The 23,772-nt window shown below is 41.9% G+C and overlaps 1 protein-coding gene across 1 annotated transcript in view; it reads left to right on the forward strand.

Moving 5' to 3' along the window:
- The window catches only part of THRB (thyroid hormone receptor beta), a 283,943-nt gene that overhangs the window by 110,814 nt on the left and 149,357 nt on the right, over positions 1-23,772 (forward strand). Inside the window, exon 3 of the mRNA XM_074945650.1 lies at positions 609-699. The gene's annotated coding sequence lies outside the window, so the exon portion shown is untranslated. The remainder of the gene's footprint in view (positions 1-608; positions 700-23,772) is intronic.

Below are 23,772 nucleotides of genomic sequence, written 5' to 3' on the forward strand. Positions count from 1 at the left end.
CTGAGAGTGGCTGGTGCTAGGTGCTTCATAGGGAATGAAGAAAGAGGGGAAGATTTACTGAGTGATCCATCCCTGTTGTCCAGTCCCAGCTTCTGGCTGTTTGGATGGAACATTTTTTATCTAAACTGTTTTTTGCTATAAAATTGGAGGTTTGACCAAATGAATTTTTTTGTGAAAAATGTTTGCTGTCTGATGAAAAAAATGGATATTTTAAAATGAGAAATCAAAAACGTGTGGCCCCAAACCGAAAAATTTCAGCTGAAAACTATCTCACATGATGTATAACATCTCTCCAAGGTGGGAGCCCAGGGTGCATTATGGGAGATGTAGTCTGACTGGGAAGCTTGGCCTATTGAGGAAAATGGGCACATTAGGCACCCAAATTACAACTTTCATGAGGCACTGTGGCAGCAGCTCCAAATTGTAATTTCTCAGTATTCGAATTGCTGCTGAAAAATTAAAATTGTCTGTTGAGAAAAAAACTGGTTTTTGACCAGCTCCATAATTTTAATCTCTTATGAGGTGCTGAATAAACATAGACTTATATACTCAGTCTAAGATGGGTCTTCCTAACGTTTCTGAACAACATGCCTTTTGTTCTCTTTAAGGAGTTTTATGTAAATCCAATGAAGACCTTTATCTCCTGGAGGATGACATAATTTTGTTCCAAGGAAGAGAGAGAGGGGGAGAGCAGTTCCTGTAAGTTTGGGCTGATGTGCACTTTTTTTTACTGTGTTTTGTCTAAAGGCTCTTAAACCTAACAAAATAACCCAGTCAGGGCACTAAATTACTGTTTGTCCTCTAAGCTGGTTGCAGCATGATTAAATTTTTTACTGTTAGCAGGCCATTGTGCTCCATACCTGTGTTAAAGCCTTGGTCATGTAGCCCAGTTACTACATAGTTCTTGTCTACACTATAAATTTTAACCATGTTGTAACTAAAAGGGGATTGTGTCCCTTAGAGCCACATGTAGAAAAGATCCTCCATGTGCAGTTCTTTCTTCATCCCAAACTCAGCCATCTCTGAGGCAGTATCCCCTTGCCCTCTGATCCCATGGAGACCTCGGTGCTGGTCAGGGGTCCATGTGGAGGGACACAGTACGGACTAGGCAGGCCAAGGTGGAGCCAGGATGATGCAGATCCATATTTCTGTACCCAGCAGAGTTTACTAGGAAAAACTAAGGCAGTCTGGGTCTGTATTACATTTTCCTCAGAACAACCTTGGCAAAGTAACATTGCTTTATTTTATCTGTCATTACATCTACCCCTTTACAATCAATCTAATAATTTTCATAGAAATTCATTAATTTCTGGAATGATATCACTACTTGACTACAAAAGGACCATGTTTTAGATATTGATTATAACAAGTGTCTGTGAGTGAGTTTGTGAAGACAGATATAATATAGACCCTTGTAACAAGTGACTGAATAATGTGATTAATTTAAATGTACCCACTCAGTTAGAAATATGGTGCAATTATTCATATTGATCACTGAGGATAAAATATTGACATTGATTTTGCCATCAGAGATCAAAAGATTATCAGCATTTTTAAGCTGATTTTAGACATTCGGATGTCATTAAAAGGTTATCAGGAGTATCAATTTACAAACAGTCTTTAAACCATGATTTGAGGACTTCAATAGCTCAGACATAGGTGAGAGGTTTATTGCAGGAGTGGGTGGGTGAGATTCTGCCTCCTGCATTGTGCAGGAGGTCAGACTAGATGATCATAATGGTCCCTTCTGACCTTAAAGTCTATGACTCTATTATGTTAATTTCTTACCTGAGAAAATCAGGTTGGATATCTGAGGTGGAGAACAATTTTAAATTTTATTAAATTAAAGCTGTATTCAGATTACAGTTGATTCATTTGGGGATAAAATGAAACAGCAACAGTACTTAATATTATTGTTTGTCCTGAATTAGTTGGTATTCACTGATTAAATTGTTACATTTGTCTGTTTGTCTAGACTGTGTGTATCTTTCTTTGAACAGAAAACAAAAAAAAGAAAGGGCATACCTTTACTGAATAGCCATAGTGCTGGAGAACCCTGTTGTCAGTGAATTGCCTGACACAGCAAATTTGCCCTGAAATCCTGTAGTCTTTCAGTGAACCAAGAAAAAGAAAAAAAGCCAGAACTTCTGTTGTTGTAATGAGAAGTCAGCAGCATAGATTTGTTTTAATATTCATTATCATAGAGTCGTAGGACTGAAAGGAACCTTGAGAGGTCATCGAGTCCCGTCCCTAGCTCTCCTGACAGGACTAAGTATTATCTAGGTTAATGTCTTTGTACTGTGACTGAGAAATCAATAGCTAACTTTCAGAATGGCCAATAGTGGGTAATTACTTGTTAGTTAGGTGTGGTTTTGAAGCATGTGTGTACCATTGCTTTTCATTTAATCTGGAAATAAAGCTAGATACAACTAAAGAGCAGGAGACATTGTTTCAATTGCTCTGTTTTCATCCACTATTGGAGATATTTCATATTGGCACTGATTCATTTTCCTTCTAACTTCCCCACACCCTTCTTCACCTCTAAGGTCTTCTTTCTTTGAACTTTATACTAGCTCATATCTCTGATTTAATGGCCTTCTTTGATTACCCTGGTACTTTTTAACTGACGGTCCCTAAATCCTTTTGTCTCTCGTGCATCACATTCCTCTACTTACAGCTTTTTGGCTTTGACATATGATGCGTAGTAGAGCCTTTGTGGAGTGCATCCTCTGTTGGTGCTGGTCTAGCTTCTGTTTTTTAAAAAAATATATTTTCAGAATTAAAGCGTATTCTAACATTATTCAAACACTGCATCTTAAAACAGGCTTCCTCTACTTTTCTATCATTAAGGACTTACCAAGGGACTAGCAAAGTTCATTGGTCTAACAATGGCCTTTAAACAAAGGTATCCTAAAAGCCTTGTATACTGTAAAGTGACCATTTAAGATGAGTGGCCGAACAGAAGTGGTCCCTAGAGCTGGTTTCACTGTAGAACAAGAGACAGAACTTTCTCAGGTGCCAGCCCACCAAAGAGACATGAGCTCCAATAGGAACTAAGTATCGACCCTCACCACCTTCCGCTCCAAGTGCAAGTTGCATTTCTCTGACCTTACTTTCTCTAACATAAACATACTGGGGTGGGTTTGGAGGGTAGGGTATGTTATAAAGATTTTCCAGACCAAAACACTCCACTCCACACAATTCTCCCCATGGGAAGAGGATGAAAGGACAAACCTTTGTGACAGACGTGTAGTCATATTGTTTAATGCACGACTGGAAGGCACTCAGATACAACAGTGATGAGCACAGTATAAGAACCTATATAGAACAGAATAGACTAGAAAAGGAACATATGGTGAGTCAGTGAATCAGTGGGGAGTCAAGTGCATACTGACTTTCTACTTCCATTTTTAATCCACTGTAGAACTGCAAAAATTTGTAGTTGTTACATGATCTCTGTAATGATACCTAGAGTCCATGGTTTGAAAAACAGAAAAAAAGCTACTAAGTGACTCTTTTAGAGCAGATAGACCAAACATTTGACCTGCCCAGTTTGTTGTTGTTTGTGTGTGTTTGTTTGGGGTTTTTTATCTTTTGAAAAGTCCATATGTATCTTTATATGTGACTTTGTAACAAATGCCAGCAGTTAGGTGTTCGTGAGCAATACTGCAATAAGAAGTCAGTGTGTGTATGTACACTCTTCCATTTCAAATTTTCAAGGGGTTTTTAAAAGAAATAGTAAAAAGAAAAAAAATAATTTGGAAAAATTCCTTGTCAGTCATTCAAAAATGTTGTTATTCATTATCAAGCCTGTTACTTCAAGCATTACTAGATAATAAAAGGTAACAGATTTGTTCTTAAAGTCAGTATTATTTGCCACTACATGTGTCAATAATTCTACCCTTTTTGTTGTATTATGTACATTTTATCATGGTTTGCTGTGGAGTGAAGGTACAATACTCCTTTTGAAGCCTCAAAGCCAAAGCTAGTCTATGGTATTCTGTCGTTGGTCATTCACATATTTTTCAAAATGATGAACCAATTTACACATGTTTCAATTTTTCTTCTTGCGCAGTCATGTTGTGACTCATTCTCTGATTATTAAAAAAAAAGGAAAAAAAAGAAACAAAAAGTAGAAACTTTGGCTTGTCAGCAAAGAGTGAGGAGGAGAATGAGATGGGTGTGAAGCATGGGCCACACACAAAAGCACTATAAACAGAAGTTGAAATAAACTCTTAGCATAGCACAACAGAACTGAAAATAAAAGGGAAAGTGAAAACTTTAAAAACACATTTTTATATCTACCCATATCAGTGTCACCGCTCACTTTCCCTTTTGAACTGCATAAAAGAACAATGGACGTTGAAAAAAAAAATCCTAAGCTTGAATGTAGACTGGATCAGTAGTGATCAAAAATGGTTACCATCTAATGACCGTTCAGGTGTCCATATGAAATGAGCTTAGTGCTGTCTGGTCTTTGTCTGGTTTCCAGTGGACAATCATCCACATCACAAAAATCATCACTGCCGTTGACACTGATTGGAGTCCTTGTTGGCAATCTGAGCTATTGGAGACTGAATGAGCTATGGAGATTGAACAGCCTCTCTTCAAGAGATGCTTCCTCCAAAGCAAGATTGAGGCCCATTGATGGAACAGTTCAAGGAAGTTTTCGCTGCTCCTGATCTGTAGCCAAGCAGAGAACTTTCAATCCAACACATTTAATGAATATAAATAAATACCCAAATGTGTAGGGGGAAAAAGTCTTAAAAAATAATTCCCAGTTCAAATTATTTTAATGAAATGTTTTATGTCCATGCTGCACGTGCATGGTCACACACATACACATCTTTACAGCCACACCAACATTAATAAGACTATTAGAATGCTAAACTTTTCTAAAATTCACAAGTTAGTACATGTAATATCAAACTATACATGTGTGACATTTTTAAGTGTAGATAAGCCATTTTAGGTATTTCTAGAGGTGTTTTATATTTATCAGTATCGGAATTTCTCTCCCTGCAAGCCTTGTTCTGCAGGATTCATGGTAACAAGGGGAGCCTTGATTTACAGGTGTAAGGATAAGAAAAAATAATCCCAATCAAATCTTTTTAAATGGTCTGAAATATTTGTAAAATAGTTTTTTGGCACCATCCAGTCATGGAGTCTTAAAACTCCCCCTGTTCTGAAGGAAGGTAGTGTCTTATTTACTGGAGCTCAGTGGAATTCACTCAGCAAGGTAGTATATCCATTGAAAGATATGTTGAATTGTAAATTGCCAAGACTGTATGCAGCTTATATAAAACACATAATTCTGGGACGTGGAACAAAGATATTATTAGCACTTATTTGAGATGACCTACGTAACTCACACATGGGTTCTCCAATCATAATTAATGCACGCATGCCAAACTCATGCCAATAAAGCCTTTATATTACACCATTATGTATTTCCCTATCTATCCAAATTTACATACCTCTGGCTTTTAATGTAGCAATTTGTAAAACAGCTCACAGCAACTCTAAACAGTATTCATATGAAACTGCAGGGTGAAGTTATTTAGGCAGAGCAGTTGCATTACCTACTGTGTACTGGGAATTGGCCAAGATACCAGGATTAACACCTCTATTCTTATGAAATATGCCATTGGATCATCAATTACCTCAAGTAGTCAGGGGCTTAGGTTTACGTTCCATCTGAAAGAGCCCAGCAGGCCTTCACAGTACCACTAACACTATATGCTGGACAGACCATGGGCTTAACATTAACACAGAAAAAAGAGTGCCGCCTACTACTGCATCACTATATATATCTATATCTATCTATCTATGTATCTATCTATATGACCTATTTGCTTTGTTTATTAATGAACTTTGTTCTGTACACACAAACTTCTTAATAAAGCAAAATTCCATGTGAGATTTTTGGCTTAGTGCACATGCTTGGCAGCTGGATTGAAGCAGCACACCTTAAAAGCTTGAGAAGAACTATTGATAGATTTCTATCTGGCCAATCATCTGGACCAGTGATACTCAGACTTCAGTGGTTCAGGAGTCAAATTAGCGATCAGTATTGCCCAAAAGAGCCATAGAAGTGTGAATTCATTGTTTCATTTACTATAGTACTATCTAGTCATATTTAAACAGTGTGACGGGGAATGTTTAGTGTGTGTGTGTTTGTGTATTTAATTCTCACAGCAAAATGACCTACCAAGTATTATTAGTTTATCAACTACATTTGGCTAATAACATAGTAAAAGCATCCTGATTGGTTAATAACTTAGAGGGTTAATAATTAAATCACAGTGTTTTAATATCATGTGCTCCAAAGAACTGCAGGAGACACATTAAAGAGACATTTGCGAGCATCAGTCTGAGTATCAGATTGGGACATTTAAGAACATAATTCCTTCACTGTCATTAGGACGCATTGAATTAAAACCCAACTTTCTGGACGGTGCCAGAACACAGATTTACAGTTGCCTGAGTACTGTTTTATTAACATTTTTAAGAATCTTCTTGAATTTGTTTTCTTGAAGTATAATACGTGGGGAGCAAGTGGCCAGTTCATTTTTATGCACCTTGAAGTGTGCATCAACCAGTTTCCTTTGTATTTAGAGTCAAACCTCTATTGACAGCATCCCTTCATCTAGTGAGACACAGGATGTGCACTTAGTCCCGTAGAGATCACTTCCATCAATTATTTAGCATTAGTGTGGATAGTTAGCTTGGGTTTGATAGAAAACCTAGTAGGGATGGAAAGGGATCAGAGGACAGGGAATGGGCTCAAGTGGAGACCACACTCAGGGGGGAGGGAAGCCACCTCCCAAAAGCCCCAGAACAGGTGGGGAAAAGCACTGTCTCATCTGTGACCAGCTGGCTCACTTTTTGCCTGGGATTGCCTACTCCACCTGCTGAAGCCCAGTGTGGAAGTGGAAATGGAAATGCCAGTTCTACCCCGAACCTCAGAGAGTTAACTGTGTGCCTGATTCACCAAAGGGAGGGAGTCAAACAGCGAGTCTGCCGATGGCATCTAACGTTCATGCTGAGCCATTCACTCCCCAAACCACTGTCCACATGTCATGCTGCAACCTCCTGGGTGCAGAGCCATTGGATCGCTAGTAAGAACAGAAGATGGTAGTCAGTGGAGAGACATTCATTGGATGGATAAATTCTGGGACTGCTAAAACTGTAATTAAGCCCCACGTCATGAAACCCCATCTAATGCTTGCACGTTGTAAAATCTGGATTAAAATTTCTGGAGTAAAAGCCGTCACTCTACCTACATCACAGATTTCTATACAGACCAGGAAGGGTTGGGGTGCTGGTTGTAGGTGTACTGTCAAATATTCTGTATTGTTTACTTCTGAGGAATGATATTATGGTTTTAAAAGCAGAGGGGGTGAATCAGGCCCAATGAGTTAGCTTCAGACCTGCAAGAGACTGTGTTAGCCAAAATGCAAATGGAGTCATTTATGGGAGGTGTATTCCCCGTGCCAGTATCAAAGAGGAATCAAGTTACCTTCCAAGTATATTGCCCACAGGTATAAGTTACTATATAGCTCCTTCTAACCACGCACATTTATTCTTAAGGTAAAAGCATTACAGAGAAAACATATAAAAAGAATAAAAGTTTCTACACACATGCGAAAAGCTTACCAGAGGTCACCCCCAACTCCAGCCTAGGGCTCTGGTAGGTTTTAGTCCTTCAAAACCCACAACTGGGTTTTCCAAGTGCATATCCATCTTAAATCCAAACTAGGACAATGGCTGGGCAGATCGTCAGTTTCTTTGTACAGCTTAGGCTTTTGATCTTGGCCTTCAGTAATAGGTAATCAGCAGAAAATGACCCTCTCCTCAGGGCGTAGCTTCAAAAGGCTGGGTTTTTGCATAACTGGAGTTTGGGAATTTGTACTAATTTCTCACTGAGGATTCCTCAGGAAATCCATTAACATTTATTGTTCCAAAAGTCCATATGTGTCTGGCATATTTTCAGTATAGCCTTTTGAATTCCTAGGTCTTACATCTGTCACATCCCTATTAGGTTTTCTGTCAAACCCAAGGGAGTTAGATACCCAATTGCCATTTCTGCCTTTGGAATTCTTCGCCTAGGATTTTAACTTACGTCGCCCGCATTTGAAAACACTGGCTGTAGTGTGTTAATTTTAAAAAAGGAAACTGAACTAGCACATTTATATTAACTGACTTCAAAGAATGAGTAAGAGTTCAGCGTCAAAAGCCAGATAAAAGTTTTGAGAGAAAAAGTCACCAGCCAGTAGAGAATGGGGAGTCCTAATGTGTCCTCTGTATGCTGAGAAATGGGAAACATGCTCTGATCTAGTGAGAGAATTTCTGCAAGTTTCATTAACTTTCTGAAATTTGACTTTCTACATTTTGGGTGATAGCCAGCACAGTACTTTGAGAGGAAGTGTCTAGATGGAGTTGAAATTTAAATCATTTATACCTTTGCTATATTTACTGGTGAAATGAGTGAACTTCTTTGTTGTATACATTATGGCCCTTTTGCGAACAGGGACTGCTAACAGGGAGTTTCAAGAGGGAGTTCTCCAGGTGAAGGAGGAACAAATACGGGACCCTTGGGGTAAATGGCTGTCTGTAGTGTGTGTTTGTGTTTGGGGGTTACTTGCTGTGTGCTGAGCTTGTGTGTGTGTGTTTGTTTGTTTGTTTGTTTTGTTTGAAGGACCATGTGCTGTGGCCATCAGTTGGAAGCTGTGAGCGTGTAAACAAGGTTTGAAATCTAGAAGCCTCTGTTCATTGGCTGAGCCTTAGTCAGGGGGCGGGGCTATCAAGAAGGCCAAGGCTTTATAAAGCAGTGAGCGAGCAACCAGGGACCGCTAACAGGGAGTTTCGAGAGGGAGTTTGGAAAGGGGGCGAGGTACACTTGCCGTTCTTTAAAACCTTTAAACTATAATCAAAACTTGTTGATTTAAACAAAAACCCTATCATTAACCTAGGTAGCTGTAGGAGAGAATGCAGGCAGAAGCCCAGCAGCAGAATGGGGGCTATCCTGTTGATTGCACTCAGTGTAGCATGTATGATTACCTGCCCTGTGGGCAGGTGGCGTATGTGTGCATTCGGTGCAAGGAGCTCCTGGCCCTCAGAGATCATGTACGGGCTTTGGAGGCCAGGGTGGCGGAACTGGAGGAGCTAAAGGAGGCAGAGAGGTATGTTGATGAGGCTTTCTGGGACACTGTAGATTTGTCCCACCTCCGGTCAGACAGTCCCAGTGCTGTTAAGGAGGATGAAAGGCCCAGAGAAGGAAAGCAGTCAACGGAGCAGAGGGAAACCTTCCCATGGTTGGGACCCTCCTTCCAGATGATGATGGGGTACCCTATCTCACTGAGGTTACCTCTCCGGTGAAGGGAACTCCAGTCATTAGGAAAAGGCAGGTGTTAGTAATGGGAGAGCTGATCATTAGAAACATAGATAGCTGGGTTTGTGATGACCGGGAGAACTGTATGGTGACTTGCCTGCCTGGTGCAAAGGTTGCGGATCTCTCGAGGCATCTAGATAGACTTATGTGTAGTGCTGGAGAGGAGCCGGTGGTCGTGATACATGTAGGTACCAATGACATAGGGAAGGGTAGGAGAGGCGTCCTGGAGGCCAAATTTAGGCTGCTAGGAAAGAGACTGAAATCCAGGACCTCTATGGTGGCATTCTCAGAAATGCTTCTAGTTCCACGCGCAGGGCCAGGTAGACAGGCATATGTGAAAGAAAATGTAGAATCAAATGAAATAAAAATCTTAAATGAATGCACATGTTCCATTGAATCTCTATGGATAGTAATTCCATGCTCTAATAAGAATATAACAGTAGGGATCTATTATCGGCCACTTGACCAGGACAGTGATAGTGAGGATGAAATGCTAAGGGAGATTAGAGAGGCAATCAAAATAAAGAACTCAATAATAGTGGGGGATTTCAATTATCCCCATATTGACTGGGTACATGTCACTTCAGGACAAAATGCAGAGACAAAATTTCTCGATACTTTAAATGACTGCTTCTTGGAGCAGCTGGTACAAGAATCCACAAGGGGAGAGGCAACTCTCGATCTAGTCCTGAGTGGAGCTCAGGATCTGGTCCAAGAGGTAACTATAACAGGACCACTTGGAAATAGTGACCATAATACAATATCATTTAACATTCCTGTGGTGGGAAGAACACCTCAACAGCCCAACACTGTGGCATTTAATTTCAGAAAGGGGAACTATGCAAAAATGAAGAGGTTAGTTAAACAGAAATTAAAAGGTACAGTGACTAAAGTGAAATCCCTGCAAGCTGCATGGACACTTTTCAAAGACACCATAATAGAGGCTCAACTTAAAGGTATACCCCAAATTAAAAAACACAGTAAAAGAACTAAAAAAAGAGCCACCTTTGCTTAACAACCATGTAAAAGAAGCGGTGAGAGATAAAAAGGCATCTTTTAAAAAGTGGAAGTCAAATCCTAGTGAGGTAAATAGAAAAGAGCATAAACGCTGCCAAATTAAATGTAAAAATGTAATAAGAAAAGCCAAAAAGGAGTTTGAAGAACAGCTAGCCAAAAACTCAAAAGGTAATAACAAAATGTATTTTAAGTACATCAGAAGCAGGAAGCCTGCTAAATAACCAGTGGGGCCCCCGGACAATCGAGATACAAAAGGAGCACTTAAAGACGATAAAGTCATCCCAGAGAAACTAAATGAATTCTTTGCTTCAGTCTTCACGGCTGAGGATGTTAGGGAGATTCCCAAACCTGAGCTGTCTTTTGTAGGTGACAAATCTGAGGAATTGTCACAGATTGAAGTGTCACTAGAGGAGGTTTTGGAATTAATTGAGAAACTTAACAGTAACAAGTCACCGGGACCAGATGGCATTCACCCAAGAGTTCTGACAGAACTCAAATGTGAAATTGCGGAACTATTAACTCTGGTTTGTAACCTGACCTTTAAATCAGCTACTGTACCCAGTGTCTGGAAGATAGCTAATGTAACGCCAATATTTAAGAAGGGCTCTAGAGGTGATCCTGGCAATTACAGACCGATAAGTCTAACGTCAGTACCTGGCAAATTAGTTGAAACAATAGTAAAGAATAAAATTGTCAGACACACAGAAGAACATAAATTTTTGCGCAAAAGTCAACATGGTTTCTGTAAAGGGAGATCATGTTTTATTAATCTATTAGAGTTTTTTTAGGGGGTCAACAAACGTGTGGACAAGGGGAATCCAGTGAACATAGTTGTCAAGGTTCCTCCCCCACTCTGAACTCTAGGGTACAGATGTGGGGACCTGCATGAAAACCTCCTAAGCTTACTTTTACCAGCTTACATTAAAACTTCCCCAAGGTACAAATTAATTTTATCTTTTGTCCTTGGAATAACCACTGCCACCACCAAACTCTAACTGGGTTTACTGGGAAACGTAGTTTGGACACGTCTTTCCCCCCAAAATCCTCCCAACCCTTGCACCCCACTTCCTGGGAAAGGTTTGGTAAAAATCCTCACCAATTTGCATAGGTGACCACAGACCCAAATCCTTGGATCTGAGAACAATGAAAAAGCATTCAGTTTTCTTACAAGAAGACTTTTAATAGAAATAGAAGTAAATAGGAGTAAAGGAATCACCCCTGTAAAATCAGGATGGTAGATACCTTACAGGGTAATTAGATTCAAAACACAGAGAATCCCTCTAGGCAAAACCTTAAGTTACAAAAAAGACACACAGACAGAAATAGTCATTCTATTCAGCACAATTCTTTTCTCAGCCATTTAAAGAAATCATAATCTAACGCATACCTAGCTAGATTACTTACTAAAAGTTCTTAGACTCCATTCCTGTTCTATCCCCGGCAAAGCAACATATAGACAGACACAGACCCTTTGTTTCTCTCCCTCCTCCCAGCTTTTGAAAGTATCTTGTCTCCTGATTGGTCATTTTGGTCAGGTGCCAGTGAGGTTACCTTTAGCTTCTTAACCCTTTACAGGTGAGAGGAGTTTTCCTCTGGCCAGGAGGGATTTTAAAGGGGTATACCCTTCCCTTTATATTTATGACAATAGTGTACTTAGATATCCAGAAAGCCTTTGACAAGGTCTCTCACCAAAGACTCTTACATAAATTAAGTTGTCATGGGATAAGAGGGAAGATCCTTTCATGGATTGAGAACTGGTTAAAAGACAGGGAACAAAGGGTAGGAATAAATGGTAAATTTTCAGAATGGAGAAGGGTAACTAGTGGTGTTCCCCAAGGGTCAGTCCTAGGACCAGTTCTATTCCACTTATTCATAAATGATCTGGAGAAAGGAGTAAACATTGAGGTGGCAAAGTTTGCAGATGATACTAAACTGCTCAAGATAGTTAAGACCAAAGCAGACTGTGAAGAACTTCGGAAAGATCTCAGAAAACTAAGTGATTGGGCAACAAAATGGCAAATGAAATTTAATGTGGATAAATGTAAAGTAATGCACATTGGAAAAAATAACCCCAACTATACATACAATATGATGGGGGCTAATTTAGCCACAACTAATCAGGAGAAAGATCTTGGAGTCACTGTGGATAGTTCTCTGAAGACATCCACGCAGTGTGCAGTGGCAGTCAAAAAAGCAAACAGGATCTTATGAATCATTAAAAAAGGGATAGAGAATAAGACAGAGAATATCTTATTGCCCTTAGATAAATCCATGGTACGCCCACATCGTGAATACTGCGTACAGATGTGGTCCCCTCATCTCAAAAAAGATATACTGGCATTAAAAAAGGTTCAGAAAAGGGCAACTAAAATGATGAGGGGTTTGGAACAGGTCCCATATGAAGAGAGATTAAAGAGGCTAGGACTTTTCAGCTTGCAAAAGGGGAGACTAAGGGGGGGATATGAGAGAGGTGTATAAAATCATGAGTGGTGTAGAGAAAGTGAATAAGGAAAAGCTATTTATTTGTTCCCATAATATAAGAACCAGGGGCCACCAAATGAAATTAATGGGCAGCAGGTTTAAAACAAATAAAATGAAGTTCTTCTTCACTCAGCGAACAGTCAACCTGTGGAACTCCTTGCCTGAGGAGGTTGTGAAGGCTAGGACTATAACAGGGTTTAAAAGACAACTGGATAAATTCATGGAGGTTAAGTCCATTAATGGCTATTAGCCAGGATGGGTAAGGAATGGTGTCCCTAGCCTCTGTTTGTCAGAGGATGGAAATGGATGGCAGGAGAATGGTCACTTGATCCTTACCTGTTAGGTTCACTCCCTCTGGGGCACCTGGCATTGGCCACTGTCGGTAGACAGGATACTGGGCTGGATGGATCTTTGGTCTGACCCAGTATGGCCATTCTTATGTTCTTATGTCCTGAATCAAAACCCACTCAAGTCTCCCCTGTTGATTTCATTGGGCTTTGGATCAGGCCCTATGGGTACAAATAAAACCGTATGTAACTGACTAAAACAAATGGCTGCCATCTGTAGATATTTTGTATTCTTCAGTCAATTACTGGAGACATTTTCTCCATGACAGTGCAGTTTACCTGTTCTTTTCCAAAGAGTACAAAGCGGAGAATGCGTCTTACACCACTTACTGGTCTTAGAGCATTTCAGACTATAATAAAGCATATGAAAGGCATACAGGCTATGCAGGCCCTACATTTCTTCTTTTGTTCCTGATCTCCACATTATAGTTTTCTGGCTTGTTGAGAGGTCTGGTTGGATGTAAACTTCAAATACCCATTATGACCATTTTTTTTATCACTGATTATAAGCTTATTAATGCCAGCTTTTCTGCAGTGAAGAAAATCACCTTCTCTTATTAGAAAGATGGTTTGCAATTTCATAATCATTGTTGTATTTCTAAGCACTTATTTTAAAAGGGCAAAGCAATTCTTATTTTAAAAGGTCAGCAGTAAACCGTTGCATAGAAAAATGCTCTAAACTCGTCAGGTAAGGCAATATGAACATGAACAACTAGAGTTTTATAATCCACGGTCACTTACATACAGAAAAGCATACTGCAGTATGTAGACCTGTACGCAGTATTTTAAATGGATTGTTTGGAAACTGCTTCTGACCCTAATTCATGTCAAAGTGAGTCTCCCAAGTAGACAAGGATTTGTCGGTGTTCATTTTTCCTTATAACTTTATAAAGCTTCTGTATTTTATATAGTACAGTGGACAAATGGACCAGGAAATAAAAAATTAAATATAAAATTCCTCTCCGAAGTGGTGGTTGCACCAGGTCAAGAGAATCTAGTGCTAGAGAGTCAACTGAAGTCAATGGGAGTCTTTCCACTGACTTCAAATGGGGCCTTGGATGAGGCCTACAGTCAGAATGATATCACCAAGATGCCTATACCTGGCCTTTCCCACCCTCAAAAAAAGAAAAGAAGAAGCTGTGATTTCACTGCCAGAGCTAGACCCTCACCCTTCATGTATACCTCGTCCTTTGATTAGCCAACCAATCCTGACTGACTCTCCTCTCAAACTGTAAGTATAGGAATTTTTAAAAAAGAAGATGCATACTTAACATGCATAAGATGTACATATGCAACTCACGTTGATTTTCATGGGAGTTGTGCATAAAAATGAGATCATAAAAGCTACACCACCCAAAAACAAACCAACAAAGTTAGAACCCCTCCCAAAATGGAGCCATCATTTCATTCACAAAAACCTAATTCTCAGCATATTACTATTATTATTATTATTTCTTAGGCACTGACAAAGTACTTGGTGCTGTACAAGTCAGAGATATCAATCTAGAAGACAGATGTATAAAGAGAAGGCACCCAGGAAGATCCAAAAGAAGGTGATGCCTTTGATAATTTCTTCTCTTCATCTTAATCTTAGCCAGTAGCTGAAATATTTTGGAGGCAAAAGCGTTCATAAAAGTAATTTCCTTTCTACAACACTAACATATTTCTTGTTACAGAGAAAGTGAAAAAGAATGGCAAAACCTTACAACACAATTATGTCATGACACCTTGTTTTATTTTTTTAAATTAGCTGCTAGATAACTGCAAAGGGACTCACTAGATCCAGCCCCAAAGTTACTATCAACAAATTAAAATGAAAATGTTGTCAGTGCACGTACAGGTGGTGAAAAAAAATGCTGCAGAAAGGCAACACAAAGCACCAAGCGAGTTGGAAATGGTCGGTGAAAGGCAGAGGACCTGCAGTGTAGCTGTTTCATGCTCTGGTTATTTTTTGTGAGGTTGCTTTATGTATAATTAACTAATCTTTCCGTTTCTGAAAATAACTTCTGCCTCAGGGCTGTATTGTATTCCTAATTTTTCATCCGAAAAAGTCACATAAAGCAGCACAATTTACAATATAAAAATCATAACAGCTAAAAAACTGAGTCATGTTCACACAGTAGAAATAAAAATTACCGAGTCTTAATATACAATCAGGCTCTGGTGTCCCCCCTTCCCCCACCTGTTCTCTCACCAAAACAAAAAACAAAGAATGAAAGAAACTGATAAAATGCAACTGTTGGGTAAGTAGTATATTGGCCAAAATTCAGACTGGGTAATTAATTACATTTTGCTTCTCCAAATTCCCACAGTAGATTGACTTAGAGATAACTCTTTTGCTTTCCCTCCTATAAAAGACCTGCTGTTAGTGTTTCTATAGCAAATGGATACTGTGTTCCGCCTCAGAGAAAGCTGGCAGCTTTATTGGAGAGAAGTTAGAGACATTTATAATAATTGGACAGCGATGACAGCTGAAGACACAAAAGAACCAGGAGTATATTACAATAAGTTTGAAGAGTATGTCAACCCAAGTTACCCAATGTTTGCTTGCTACAATTTCTATAAACAGAATATGAAGCATAAGTGAACCCACAGGACAGTCTGCAATATAGCTATAGTGTCTGTCTGAGGATCGTGACATGAATGGGACAGGAGAGTGCTTGGGACAAATTCAGAAAAAGTCTGGGAAAAGCTGATAACTTAGGAAGCTAAGTTTGATTTAAATAAAGTAGTAGACCTTGCTAAAACGCATGAAATAGCATCAGCCCAGCTACATTCATATCTAAAGAGGGAGCAGTGTATAGAGTGCTAAAGCCTCGCCATGCTTTCAGGAACCCCTAAAGCAAAACAGTATCTCAAGCCACAAGCTAGTAGGCTACAAAGGAAAGGATAACTATTGTGCTAGCTGTGTTAATAAATCACTTGAGAGACAGGAGTTATAACCATTTTGTTATGAAGCCTATGGTTGAACAATGTGGCCTGAAGTTAAATAGCACTGTTCTGAAATATTTATTTAGAGCAAATGTCAAGTTTATGTAAATAGTAGACTTGATAAACTTTATTTGGTTCTGTGTGTGATATTACTGCAAATCATGCAGATGGCCTTGCTAGTTCTGTTAGCTCTTGAAAAAATTGCTCCTATTTTTTAGCTGTGGTGGAGTTCTTTTTGGATGTTGAGGATACCATCAGTAAAACCTCTTTTCCTTTCCTCCATCTGTTCTGTCTTAGAGTCTCTCTCTCACTGATTTACTGCTTATGTGTAGCTGATGCCCACAGGTTATACCCATGCAAGCAAAAAAACCATCATATGGTGGCAACATATTTCATTTTTCTATTTTAAAACTGCCTCAAATTCTAAACCAAAGCCAGGAATGGTTCAGATTTAAGTCCCATTTATCTTACCACCCCTCCTCCCCAAAATTTTGGGGGCTTTAATCAATTATTCCAGTTTTGGCCCATCTTTCATTATGTTCCAAAATATTTTTCATCTGGCTGGGATAAAATGTTCACAATTCTATATGAATAAAGCAGTGGGCACCACAAAGATGATAATATTTACCCATCTAACTCACTACTACAGACAAGTTTTAACGTATTTCCTTTTGTTGTTGGCATTTATTGCAACACATCCAAGCAAATGAGAACAGGTTTTCCCTGGCCTGTCTAGCCCTGATCAACTTTGCAGGCCAAGTTCTACATGCCCATCCTCCTAGCAAAGACTAAGGAATATAGGTCATGTGGTGTGATTAGCACCATACACCTTTCCAAGAGAAACTGATCTTGATCTAATTTTCTCCCCAGTGGAAATGTAGAGGCACCATTAAAATATTGAGTCAGGTAATTTTAGGAAACTCATGGACAGGATTTTTGTGTGTGTGTGTGTGTGGTTAAGAATTATATTCATATACTATTTTCAAATGACTTTTGCTTTTACCCAACAGACTAAACTGGTATTAAATTCATATTTAAGCGTAACGTATGCTATGCATAGTAACAAATCCTTGCAACAGTCAGGTTTAAATCTTAGTATCTGTTTAATTTAATATTAATGTAAGCAGAGTCCTAATGAGCTCTCCCCTGACATCTAGTGATGAGCTGTGGAAAAAGACTTCAGGAACAGATCTCATTTGCATGGACACACCCAGCCTGCCTAGGTGCTCAGCATGATGGGATTGCTTGCTCAAATGATCACTTGTGGCTGGTGTTGGATCCCCAGTCTCCTTGTTATTTGGGCAGGAGTAATAAAGGGTTATTACCATTATTGTGTGAACCCAGGGCAGCAGAACTGAACCTGGCATACCACATTGGAGGAACTCACCCTCAACTTAATGGCACTTGCTAGGCAGGGGACATGGGTTCCAAAGCCCAATGATTTGAGAGAGGATGGGGAGATGTATGTGTACCAGGTGGTGTGGGCTCTAGGTAAGGGTCTTAGATACCATTTGACCCTTCCTCTCTCCATGGTATAATAAAAGAGCTAATTTAGACTCAAGTGAGAGTATTGTTACATGCTGCAGAGCTGAAATCACCAATATCTAAGGGTATGTCTACCCTACCAAGTTAGGTTGAATTTACTGAAGTTGAATTTTTAGAAAGTGATTTTATACACTCGATTGTGTGTGTCCTTACTTAAAACCATTAAGTCGGTGGAGTGCATCCACAGTACTGAGGCTAGCGTCGACTTCCAGAGCATTGCACTGTGGGTAGCTATCCCACAGTTCCCGCAGTCTCCACCGCTCATTGGAATTCTGGGTTGAGATCCCAATGCCTGATGGGGCAAAAAATATTGTTGCGGGTGGTTCTGGGTATATGTCGTCAGGCTCCCATTCCCTCCCTCCCTCTGTGAAAGCAACGGCAGACAATCGTTGCACGCCTTTTTTCATGGGTTACCCGTGCAGACGCCATACCACGGCAAGGGTGGAGCCTGCTCAGCTCACCGTCACCGTATGTCTCCTGGGTGTTGGCAGACATGGGACTGCATTGCTACACAGCAGCAGCTCATTGCCTTGTGGCAGCAGATAGAGCAGTACGACTAGTAGCTGTCCTCGTCATCTCCTGGGTGCTCTGGCCGGCCTTGGTCAGGTCGGTCGGGGTGCCTGGGCAGACATGGGTGCTCCTGGCGGACCTTGGTAAGGTCTGTCAGGGCGCCTGCACATAAATGGGAGTGACTCAGGTCAATCTCTTCTTTAAGTTTTGTCTAATGGAGATTCAGTCCTGCCTGGAATATTGGCAGAGAGGGATAGCTCTCCCAGCCAGCAGGACTGTCTGCTGCCAGCCTACCCCTCCCTCCCTCTGTGAAAGCAACGACTGACAATCATTTTGTGCCTTTTTCCATGCGGGCGCCATATTGCTGTCAGCAACGTCATCCACCCACCGCTTCCGCTGCCACTCTGCTCTCCTGCTCACGCCATACCACAGCAAGCATGGAGCCTGCTCAGATCACCACGCGCATTATCATGCAGTATGTGCAGAACCAGAACCTGCAAAAGCAGGCAAGTAGGCCACGGCAGCAGGGTGAGGAGAGTGATGAAGACATGGACACAGACTTCTCTCAAAGTACGGGCCCTGGCAATTTGGCCATCCTGGTGACAATGGGTCAGGCTCATGCTGTGGAATGCCGATTCTGGGCCCGGGAAACAAGCACAGACTGGTGGGACCGCATAGTGTTGCAGGTCTGGGACGATTCCCAGTGGCTGTGAAACTTTCATATGCATAAGGGCACTTTCATGGAACTCTGTGACTTGCTTTCCCCTGCCCTGAAGTGCAAGAATACAAGATGAGAGCAGCCCTCACAGTTGAGAAGCGAGTGGCGATAGCCCTCTGGAAGCTTGTAATGCCAGACAGCTACTGGTCAGTCGGGAATCAGTTTGGAGTGGGCAAGTCTACTGTGGGGGCTGCTGTGTTGCAAGTAGCCAGCATAATCACTGAGCTGCTGCTATCAAGTGTAGTGACTCTGGGAAATGTGCAGGTCATAGTGGATGGGTTTGCTGCAATGGGATTCCCTAACTGTGGTGGGGCAATAGACGGAACCCATATCCCTATCTTGGGACCGGAATACCAAGGCAGCCAGTACATAAACCGCAAGGGGTACTTTTCAATGGCGCTGCAAGCACTGGTGGATCACAAGGGGCGTTACACCAACATCAATGTGGGATGGCCGGGAAAGGTACATGACGCTCGCATCTTTAGGAACTCTGGTCTGTGGGAACGGCTACAGCAAGGGACTTACTTTCCAGACCAGAAAATAACTGTTGGGGATGTTGAAATGCCTATAGTTATCCTTGGGGACCCAGGCTACCCCTTAATGCCAGGCTCATGAAGCCATACACAGGCACCCTGGACAGTAGTCAGGAGCTTTTCAACTTTTGGCTGAGCAAGTGCAGAATGGTGGTAGAATGTGCCTTTGGATGTTTAAAAGCACGCTGGCACAGTTTACTGACTCGGTTAGACCTCAGTGAAACCAATATTCCCATTGTGGAGTACACAGCAAGCAGTAATAACAATATCTGTGAGAGTAAGGGGGAGACGTTTATGGTGGGGTGGGAGGTTGAGGCAAATCGCCTGGCCGCCGATTACTCACAGCCAGACACCAGGGCAGTTAGAAGAGCACAGCAGGGCACGCTGCGCATCAGAGAAGCTTTGAAAACCGGTTTCATGACTGGCCAGGCTATGCTGTGACAGTTCTGTTTGTTTCTCCTTGATGAAAACCCACGCCCTTGGTTCACTCCACTTCCCTGTAAGCCAACCGCCCTCCCCTCCCCCGTTCTATCACCGCTTGCAGAGGCAATAAAGTCATTGTTGTTTCAAATTCATGCATTCTTTATTAATTCGTCACATAAATGGGGGGATAACTACCAAGGTAGCCCGAGGGGGGTGGGGGAGGAGGGAAGCACCGGGTGGGGTAGGGGAGGAGGAAAGGACAAGGCCACACTGCGCTTCAAAATTTATTGAATGCCAGCCTTCTGTTGCTTGGGCAATCCTCTGGGTTGGAGTGGTTGGGTGCGCGGAGGCCCCCCCACTGCGTTCTTGGGCTTCTGGGTGAGGAGGCTATGGAACTTGGGAAGGAGGGCGGTTGGTTACACAGGGGCTGCAACGGCGGTCTGTGCTCCTACTGCCTTTCCTGCACCTCAACCATATGCCGGAGCATATCATTTTGATCCTCCAGTAGCCTCAGCATTGCATCCTGCCTCCTCTCATCACGCTGACGCCACCTCTCCGCTCACTCATCCCTTCTGTCCTCTCGCTTGTCCCTCCTCTCCTCTCGCTCGTCCCTCCTGTCTTTGCATTCATTTTGTGCTTTCCTGGACTCTGACATTGTCTGCCTCCATGCATTGTGCTGGGCTCTTTCAGCGTTGGAGGCCTGCATGAGCTCAGAGAACATTTCATTGCAAGTGCTTTTTTTTCGGCTTCTAATCTTTGATAGCCTCTGGGACAGAGATGTTAGGGGGAGTGTTGAAACATTTGCAGATGCGGGAGGGGGAAAAAGGGAGATTAGTCTTTAAAAAGAGACATTTTAGAGAATAATGGGTAGACTCTTTCATGGTGAACCAAGCTGTTAACATTACATAGCAGGTGTGGTTTCTTTACAAGGTCTCATTTTGCCTCTTATATCGAGGGCCTGCCGGTCTGGTATGAGAGATCACACATGCAGGGCCGGCGGGCAACAGAATTTGGCTTGCAGGCAGCCATAGTAAGCTACAGTCTTTTGGCTTCTTTAACCTTCCTAACATGTGGGAGTGGTTTCAAACAGCAGCACCCTCATTTCACATACCAAGCACCCTTTGCATTGGCCCTTTAAAATGGTTTGGCCATTTAAAAGGAGGGGCTGCGGTTTTCAGGTTAACGTGCAGCACAAACCCAACTAACCCCCCGCCCCCCCCCACACACACCCAATTCTCTGGGATGATTGCTTCACACCTCCCCCCACCGCGTGGGAAAAGTGGGGATGATTTCTGTTCGGCCACAGGCAAACAGCCCAGCAGGAACGGCCACCTCTGAATGTCGCCTGAATAAAATTCCATAACAGGCTATGGTGTGACAGTTCTGTTTGTTTCTCCTTGATGAAAACCCACGCCCTTGGTTCACTCTACTTCCCTATAAGCCAACTGCTGTTACTATTTCAACCAGGTGACCATGAATGCTATCACTCTCCTGAGGATAACACAGAGAGATAAAGAATGGATGTTGCTTGAATGCCAGCAAATACTGGGACCGTACGCTGCCATGCTTTGTTATGCAATGATTCCAGACTACGTGCTGCTGGCCTGCCGTGGTAAAGTGTCCTACCATGGAGGACGGAATAAGGCTGCCCTCCGCAGAAACTTTTGCAAAGGCTTTGGGAGTACATCCAGGAGAGCTTCACTGAGATTTCCCTGGAGGATTTCCGCTCCATCCCCATACACATTAGCAGACTTTTCCAGTAGCTGTACTGGCCGCAAATGCATCCCAAGTCTTCAGGGCAAATTAATCATTAAACATGCTTGCTTTTAAACCGTGTATTATATTTACAAAGGTACAGTCACCGGAGCTGCCTTCTCTGCCTTCAAGGTCCGGGTTGGGAGGGTATTGGCTCCAAGGTGATAAACAGTTCCTGGCTGTTGGGGAGAACAGTTTCTCCGCTTGCCTGGTGTGCGCTGTCTTCAACCTCCCCCTCCTCATCATCTTCCTCGTCCCCAAAATCCTCATCCCTGTTGTGTGAGACTCCCCCTTTGCAGGAGTCCACGTACAGGGGTGGGGCAGTGGCAGGGGCACCCCCTAGAATTGCATGCAACTCATCATAGAAGCGGAATGTCTGGGGCTCTGACCCCGAGTGGGCATTTGCCTCTTGGGTTTTTTGGTAGGCTTGCCTAAGCTCTTTAAGTTTCACTCGGCACTGCTGCGGGTCCCTCTGATAGCCTCTGTCCTTCATGCCCTTGGAGATTTTTTCAAATATTTTGGCATTTCATCTTTTGGAATGGAGTTCTGATAGCACGGATTCATCTCCCCATGCAGCGATCAGATCCAGTACTTCCTGTTCGGTCTATGCTGGAGCTCTTTTGTGATTCTGGGACTCCATCATGGTCACCTCTGCTGATGAGCTCACCACACTGGCCAAACAGGAAATGAAATTCAAAAGTTCCCGGGGCTTTTCCTGTCTACCTGGCCAGTGCATCTGAGTTGAGAGTGGTGTCCAGAGTGGTCACAATGGAGCACTCTGGGATAGCTCCTGGAGGCCAATACTGTCGAATTGTGTCCACACTACCCCAAATTCAACCCAGCCAGGTCGATTTCAGTGCTAATCCACTCTTTGGGGAGGAGTACAGAAACCGGATTTAAGAGCCCTTAAAGTCGGGAAAAAATGGCTTCGTAGTGTGGATGGGTGCAGGGCTAAACTGATCTAACGGTGCTAAATCCGACCTAAACTCGTAGTGTAGACCAGGGCTAAGACAATGGAAATTAGGTACTTAAGTACCTTTGAAAATCTTTTCCCCTCCCAAACCCCAATCATTATATAGGGTTATAAATATGGATTTGGGATCCTAACTTTAGTCATCCTTTTAAAAAGACCTTGGTCCTAATAACCAGAGGTGCTCAGGACCCACTATCTCCAACTGTAATTATGGGTGATCAGTCCTTTGAAGATCAGGGCTTTTTCAACTTCATTCAGCTCCCTTGAATTTACGCATTATTATACTATCTTTAATTACATGATCCTATACTATTGTTTAGTCTGGAGAAGAAAAGACTGAGAGGGGACACGAAAACAGTTTTCAAGCACATACAAGGTTGTTCCAAGAAGGAGAGAGAAAAATTGGTCTTAACCTTTGAGGATAGGACAAGAAGCAATGGGCTTAAATTGCAGCAAGGGAGGTTTAGGTTGGATATTAGGAAAAATTTCCTGTCAGAGTAGTTAAGCCCTGGAATAAATTGCCTAGGGAGGTTGTGGAATCTCCATCATTGGAGTTTTTTAAGAGCAGGTTAGACAAACACCTGTCAGGAATGGTCTAGATCAGTGGTTCTTAACCTGGGGTGCATGCACCCCCTGGGGGTGTGAGATGCCCTTTCTGGGGGTGCGAGACATGCCAGAAGTTTTTAGAAGGTAAATCATCGAAAACACAAATTTAAGCACAGGCATGTAAGTACAACTACTTTGTTTCATCAAACCTCTGTATTTATTAACGTTATACATTTTTAATGATTACTGTAATACACAAACAAAAATATATCTAAGTTTAAAGAACTGACCTATTTCAATGATTTTTGATAAGGGGTGCGAGAACATATTTTGAGAACCAAAGGGGTGCAGGCTGCAGTAAAGGTTAAGAACCACTGGTCTAGATCATACTTAGTCCTGCCATGAGTGCAGGGGACAGGACTAGATGACCTCTCAAGGTCCCTTCCAGTTCTATGATTCTGTTTTTTCCACAGGACCCCTGCCTTTATTCAGTATACAGGAAAGATCTTTCCAAAGGTTCCTCATACAATCTCAGTCTCTCTCCCCACCTTCTCCCCAGTTCCTTGTCCCAGCCTCCTTGCCCAACCAGCCCCAGCTTC

The sequence above is a fragment of the Natator depressus genome, chromosome 2 (assembly GCF_965152275.1).
Source record: "Natator depressus isolate rNatDep1 chromosome 2, rNatDep2.hap1, whole genome shotgun sequence".
Classification (NCBI taxonomy): domain Eukaryota; kingdom Metazoa; phylum Chordata; order Testudines; family Cheloniidae; genus Natator; species Natator depressus.